The 6,985-nt window shown below is 37.9% G+C and overlaps 1 pseudogene across 1 annotated transcript; it reads left to right on the top strand.

Annotated features, from left to right (window-relative positions):
- Positions 1-4,903: 4,903 nt before the first annotated feature.
- Positions 4,904-6,671, top strand: LOC310934148 (transmembrane protein 229B-like; annotated as a pseudogene). The gene is made up of 2 exons: positions 4,904-5,037; positions 6,187-6,671. The product of its transcript is annotated as a transmembrane protein 229B-like (transcript).
- Positions 6,672-6,985: the final 314 nt, after the last annotated feature.

Here is a 6,985-nt window from a genome sequence, read left to right as displayed (position 1 = left end):
CAGGGATTGACAAAATAACGTTTTCCTCAACATGCACTAAAAAAAACGATGTATTCAAAAGATCCATGTGCGCAGTTCATGCTGTTGTTCCACGACATAATAAAGTCAGTGTGTGTAAAAAGTACAGAGAGATGAAAATACATAGAGTGCAGAAGTGGGAGGACCAAAACGAAACCAACTGTTTTCATTCAAACAGTTGACACAGCCACTCATATTTAAGCAGCTACATCTGCATCATGGTGGGGAAAAAAAATAAAAAGTCCAAAATATCCAAACAGTGGACAACACTGATCCCTAGTGGTAGAATAATAGACTCAGTTAATACTAAGTATTGAGTACAATTAACAAACTTCACTCACACTGACATAATTTTAATCCTGGGTTTATCTAGGATTACCTATTTATGTTAAGATAAGATAAGATAAGATAAGATAAGATAAGAAGATAAGAGGGCTATAGTTGCGTAAAAAACACATGGGGGAGAGAACATCTCTATAACTCAGAAAGCCACACTTTAATCTACGTCTCTGCACTAGGTACACTGAGCAGAGGAACATTTTGTTTGAAAAAGTCCAGGGAAAGAACCCTGATTTATGTTGGCTATTGCGATGTGTTCAATAGTTAATTAAGAATGAGATCTATACTTTAGCCAGATGTATAGAAAATGCATGGAGAATGCTGTTTGCAATTTAATGATGACTTTTTTTTTTTGTCGTTTCTCTTTGTACAACTACAAATATGACATTTTCAATGCATATATTGTTAGATGCTATGTGGTCATCTTTGTATCCTGTTTGTGGTGTCTTATAAGCCCTTATGAGCACTATTGGGGCACTATTGAGTGCATGACACTTGAATAAACAAATAAATATATATCCATATATAATATCCATATATTAATCAAATGTACAGCAGGATTTCACCTCATCACTTACTTCAGCCATCTCAATCACAACACTGCCAAATGGTAAGCTACACCATATAGTGAAAATACAGCAAGAACAAATCCACAAAATAAATCTTACAAAATTCATCTAACGTAATCAAATCAGTTGTGAAAAAGTTTGCTTTTCCCTTGGGGCTTAAACAATGCTATAAAATGAATAAAGGCAATTTGAACATAATGCTTTTACATGTGCAATATCTAAATAAAGTATCTCAATCATCCACATCATCCACATATGATCTGACAGCCATGACAACTTTGATATACATTTTTAAATTATTTGTCCATTATTTCTGCACAATGCAAACATGAAGTCAGAATGTCCTGTACACTACTTTAAACGCATGACTCAATTGGTTTTTTTTCCCCACCTGTTTGTTTCACTGGAACAGACATGCAGATATGGGGAGATGCTGCCCCCTGTTGTTGGGATAATTGAAATACTATTCAAGAGGTTTGTACTTTGGTTGTTTTGTATGTCTTATAAAGTGATTATTTTTTTCAAAAGAAGCGGTTTTAATGTATGAAATGTTTAAATCAACCTCAAAAATGTAGGGAATAATGACCCAAACACGGTATATAATTATATAATAATAAAGAAATTCCCAAGTGATTGAGTGTATACTGCATATTATATATATACAATGTATATAAAATGTCTATTAAACGTATTTAAATGACTTCTTATATCATTTGTTTACTGACAATGAGCATGTTCAACTCCAATCGCCCTAAATAAATCTATTTGCGAAATCGGGCTGGTAAGCTGTACGTTGGCTGTCGTTTGCTTCCTACGTGTCGTCAGAAGAGCTTAATCGTAAAGGGTTTTCATTATTTGCAACACAAAAGAATTTTAAGCGGCAGATATCGCTTGCTGATTCAGTGTAAAAATACTGCTCCAGGTGAGGCTCGAACTCACAACCTCGGCATTGCTCTACAATGTACTGTCATATAAGTACCGCGCGCTGACCGATTGCGCTACTGGAGCCCGGTAAAGGGAGAGCGCAGTTGGGCTTATAAAGGAAGACGAAATGGCGGTGTTTGTTATTATTGCGTAAGGTTGTAGTAGTTAGAGCAGGTGTCTCTGTTGCGATCAAAGCCCGGTAACTGTACTGCTTGTGTGTTTATATACAGGAAAATGTGAAAAGTTGAAAGCACTTTGTAACACGAAAGTCTGAATGCTCGTGACGACACGAAACAGGAAATGTAAATAAAACACGCCAATATCAGCTACAAACCCTGCTGAATGTAAATAAAACACGCCAATATCAGCTCCAAACCCTGCTGAATATCTTACTAAAACAGTTTGTCAGTGTAGTTTGCTGTGTCCTGTCCGTCTGTCTCTGGGCTGTACACATGAATGTCTAAATCTATGTCAACGACTTATCTCTTGGTAACATAATCTCGTCGTAGTGGTCTTGCTCGTGTGTAATTAAACAGTCACTAAACCTATATGTCTGAAACCTATACGTCGTAAGACTTGTGTTAGTCTGCCTTGTTTGGCATTTTAATGTCTGACGCGAACATTATTTAAGACTACTTACTGTGGACTCTTCATCATCAACCGAGACATGCCTCATTTTTAAAAGCCTTGTTAGTAGTTGTGACGTAAGATGAAAGTTCATCTTGTCGTTTTCACTTAGTTACACTCTTAGTTGCACACATTCACAAACTTGTTTATATCCGGCGTTGACAGCATGGTAAGTCATTTCTGCCGCGTCCAAAACAACTTCCGCTAAAATATAAGCCACCCCCTTATTTTCCGGTCATGTGACATGTTGCTAAGGGTAACCTACTGGCGATTAGGGTTAGGGATTTCGTTGTTAGCCCGGATGAATTTAACATGATCTAAAAGGAAAAATGTGTTCACCGTCGTGAGGAAAGAGCAGAGCACTGCTGTATCCCTCTGTGCTCCACTTTATATTACTATTTCTGCAGACACTGCATCTTTGTCTGACAGCTTACCAGAAATAGCAAGACTGGCTAACAGTAAAACCAGGCAGGTGCATTATCATCAATTATTGTGAGGTCGAATAACTGTTGCCTTGAATAGAAATGAGAATATCTGTAGATTTAAAGTGTTGGATTTATTTATTACACTTTACATTATACTGATATAATCACTTAACTGAAAAAATTATGCATACGTTCAAAATGAGCCTCAGAATGGGAGACGGGGGATTTAAAACTCCGCTGTAACATTTAGAGAAGGTGTATTGGCAGAGATGTAATATACCACCCACATTATATCCAATTACGTATTTGTGTATCACTTTAAAAATAAATATTGTTTGGTTTTTGCGACCTTAGATGAAGCCGTTTATATGTACTGAACCTCAGGAAAGGGCCTTTCATTACAGAGAAAGCCTTCGTGTTTCGAAAACAGCCAAAATGAACTAACTTTTCAAATTTTAAAGCACAAGCTTACTATACGAAGGATACATACTGTATGGTTTGCAAAAGCCCTTTTTTTCATAGTCTGCAGTCTCACCGTTAAACTGTGTTATTTGGCTGAGGGGCCCCTTTCAGATATAAGTTGTGAATAACATAAACTGTGGTCTATGATTGAGTGGAGACCTATAAAGATATATCAAATAATATAACCAGTATTATGTGGCTTCAGGGCCCGATTAAAATATTGGCACGAATAAAGTAAATAAGAGTAAATATCGAGAGAGAGGCTTGAGCAGGTAAATCTGCTCATCACACCACACTCAAACAAATGCACACACACAGTCAGACGAGTCCATTGCTGTCTGAGGAGGATAACCTTGGCCAGCTCAATAACTTTATGGTCAGTGACTCTCACAGAGTAGCATTGTCCCCCTTTTCCATCCCAAAGGTGTGTTTCCCAGAACAACTGGACTCTGATCTCGAAGTCCAGTTTCCTTTTAACTGTTCTCTTTGTATTCACAGAAAGCAAACACACATAGAATCAGACAGAGGCACCGTGTCAGGACTGACTGGAACTGTTAGAGCTCGGTGTCCATACAAGTCAGTCTTTTTATTATTGTAATTTCATATGAAAATAAATGTTACTTAATAATTAATTTGCATTGTCATCATTGTGCTATGATGATGATGACTTTAATGTGTCTTTGATATACATTTGGATGACATGTAATAGTAGCAATATTCACCATTTTATTAACGTGATAGAAACTTGCCCATTAACACTATATAACACATTCAACCCATGGCTATATGAATCTTGTCTGTTTGGCAGGTATTTGGCCATAAACTCCTAACTAAGTGCATCTACCAATACTTAGATAAGTTGTGAAGGCACTCTGGTAAACTGCAGTGGGCATGAGGGAAAAGTCAGAACCTCTTATAAGTAGATAGATAGATTCCACCTACAACCATACAGCCAGTTCTGCACACATTTAACTGTTTTGAGAGGTCATTCGTGTACAAATTAAACAAAATAGAGGACATAATGCTCCCTTGCCTGACTCCATTGCAGACCTGAAAAGGAGCAGACACACAGTTATCCCATTTTGACCTGCACAGTCTGATGAAAAGTCTGTACCAAATATAATTACAAAGGAAAGTTTTAACAAAATGTTATACTGACCGACAGACCATCATCGTTATCCACCGAGCAACTAAACTCGGTTCACTGATAATGCCAATGTTGGTTTACAACATTAAATATACAGCATTAAATGAACACAGCCAAGTTTGCACACATCGATGTACTTATTTGCACACTTACTGTATGCTCAATAGATAACATTCAAGCCGTCAGTGTGGGATCAATACCGGGTTTGATAGTGCACACGTGCGCACATATGCGTGCACGCACACATATACACACATAGTTTTTGGTCCAGGTTCACTTCCTGCCCCTCTCTCTCCAAGTTCACAACTTTAACTTGTGACAGAGATATTACTGTCTCACTCGGACAACATGGGGCAGCTTAATGTTTAGCCCACACACACACACACACACACACACACACACACACACACACACACACACACACAGGGAAGCATAGGGATTACAAGGGCACATAGATCCATATGCTGCCTTGGGATGGAGACGAGAAAACTAAGTACGAAGAAGACTTACGGTATCTATGACCAAGGTGAGTATTATATTCTTAAATTGATAATTATAATTATTTCTAAATGGACTCTGGAAGACAGCCTGTTGGACACTGTTGTCTATGTTGTAGTCCTAGTGAGTGAAATGGTGCAGTTGTCAACGCTATTGTTTAAATATTGTGGATAAATTACATTGAGAAGCAATACATTGAGACTCACAACTGATGATTTTATATATATATATATATTCTTCTTCTACACAATTGTCTGAGTCACAAATGAAAACCTGTTGGAGATATTCTGTGCCTTTAACTGACCTAAGCTGGGCTATTAGCCTGTTAATCCACATTAGAGATTACACATTGTGTTCTGTGGAGAAGGGTCATATGAAACATTTTCATTAGATCTATATCTAAATAATAATAATAATAATAATAATAATAATAATAATAATAAAGATGATATATGCAGGGAATACTTAGTTGTCTATTCAATGAATCATTAGACTGGATAATAAATTACTGACATTATGATGCAAAAAATTATATTAAAACTATAGAAGTAAAGGTCTTGAATAAAGGCAGTGATGCCTCTAACTTGAGTCAGAAAAATCAACTATGCTAAACTATTTATTTCTCCTGGGGCTCCTGAAAAACACTTTTCATCAGTATAATTTTCAATCATAGACTGAACATTTGGAAGGAGTGACAGGTAATCACAGTATGTGCTACTCAGCTTCAAAGTGATAACAGGTTTTTAAACTTGTCATTGTTATGTTACATATGATTGCACAGTGATGTTGTCACAGTAGATCACAGGTGAACGATGGTTCAGTTCCATTAAGCTTTCTCAGTTAGGGTGTTTTTGTTGGTTCACTGTCACACACTGTCTTTACTCACATGATCTGATCAGAGCCTTTGTTTATGTGATCAGGATAAACTTGGGATATAAACGTATTAATCTGATAGCTGAGAGTGAATTAGATCACTTGATAGGAAACTGTAAAACTACAACATATGGTTAATCAAATTTAATTGTGTTGATTGTGTGCGACTTTTTTCTCTGTTGGTTATGTTTTTATGTCTCACTCTCAACTAAGAATCTGTGCTAAAGCTAAAATACAATCATCATGCTTACAAAACTATGAAGAGGGCCACAAATGGACATTAACGACAGTTTCTTTGTGGCAGGGACCAGAGGTGGAAATGAAGCCCCAGCAGAAGAACACGGCAACAGCTCCAGCCGTCCTTTCTCTGTTTTAGTACGTCTGTATGTGTACGCACTGCACGGCTGCCTATGTGAGGTGGCCTTCACTGCCGTGTGGGACTGGTGCAGAACCCAAGACATGAGGCTGGCAGGTCACAGCAGTCTGTGGGCTCTGCCCATGTACGCCACTGCAATCTATCTCATGGAGGGCCTGAGAGCATGGCTGCTGAGTCAGCGTCATCCACTGCCTGTGCGGCTGGCGGCCTACACTCTGTTCATCTACCTGTGGGAGTTGAGCTGGGGGGCAGGGCTCAGGCTGCTCAGGGCTTGTCCCTGGGACTACTCAGGTTTTAAGTACAACCTGGGAGGATTGGTGACTCTGGAGTACGCACTACCCTGGGCTGTGGCAGCGTTTATAGCGGAGCAGCATGTGATCAGCAACACTCTGAGAATAAGAATGCTCAACTGAGCTGGTATCAGTTTGTTTCCAAAGACGACCGCAAAACATTGACAATTTGTGGGAACTTTCTTGTTCTTGTTCATTTCATGTTGTGACCATCTCCACAGACAACATTTTATATTACAATATTAAAAGAAAAAAACAACAAGTGTGTTGGCCATGATGATGATTTCAAATCTCCAGCTGTTTATTTGTTCTTTGCTTTGCTTTCAGAGTACAATTTGAAATCAACAAAGGTATATTGTTTTATTTATACATTGTATATGTTTTAAGACATTTGACCAAATATGTATGTAACTAAAAAAGAATGAATTGAGTTCTTG

This window comes from Microchirus variegatus (genome assembly GCF_963457635.1).
Source record: "Microchirus variegatus genome assembly, chromosome: 11".
Classification (NCBI taxonomy): Eukaryota; Metazoa; Chordata; class Actinopteri; order Pleuronectiformes; family Soleidae; genus Microchirus; species Microchirus variegatus.
This window is presented reverse-complemented; position numbering and strand designations above follow the sequence as displayed.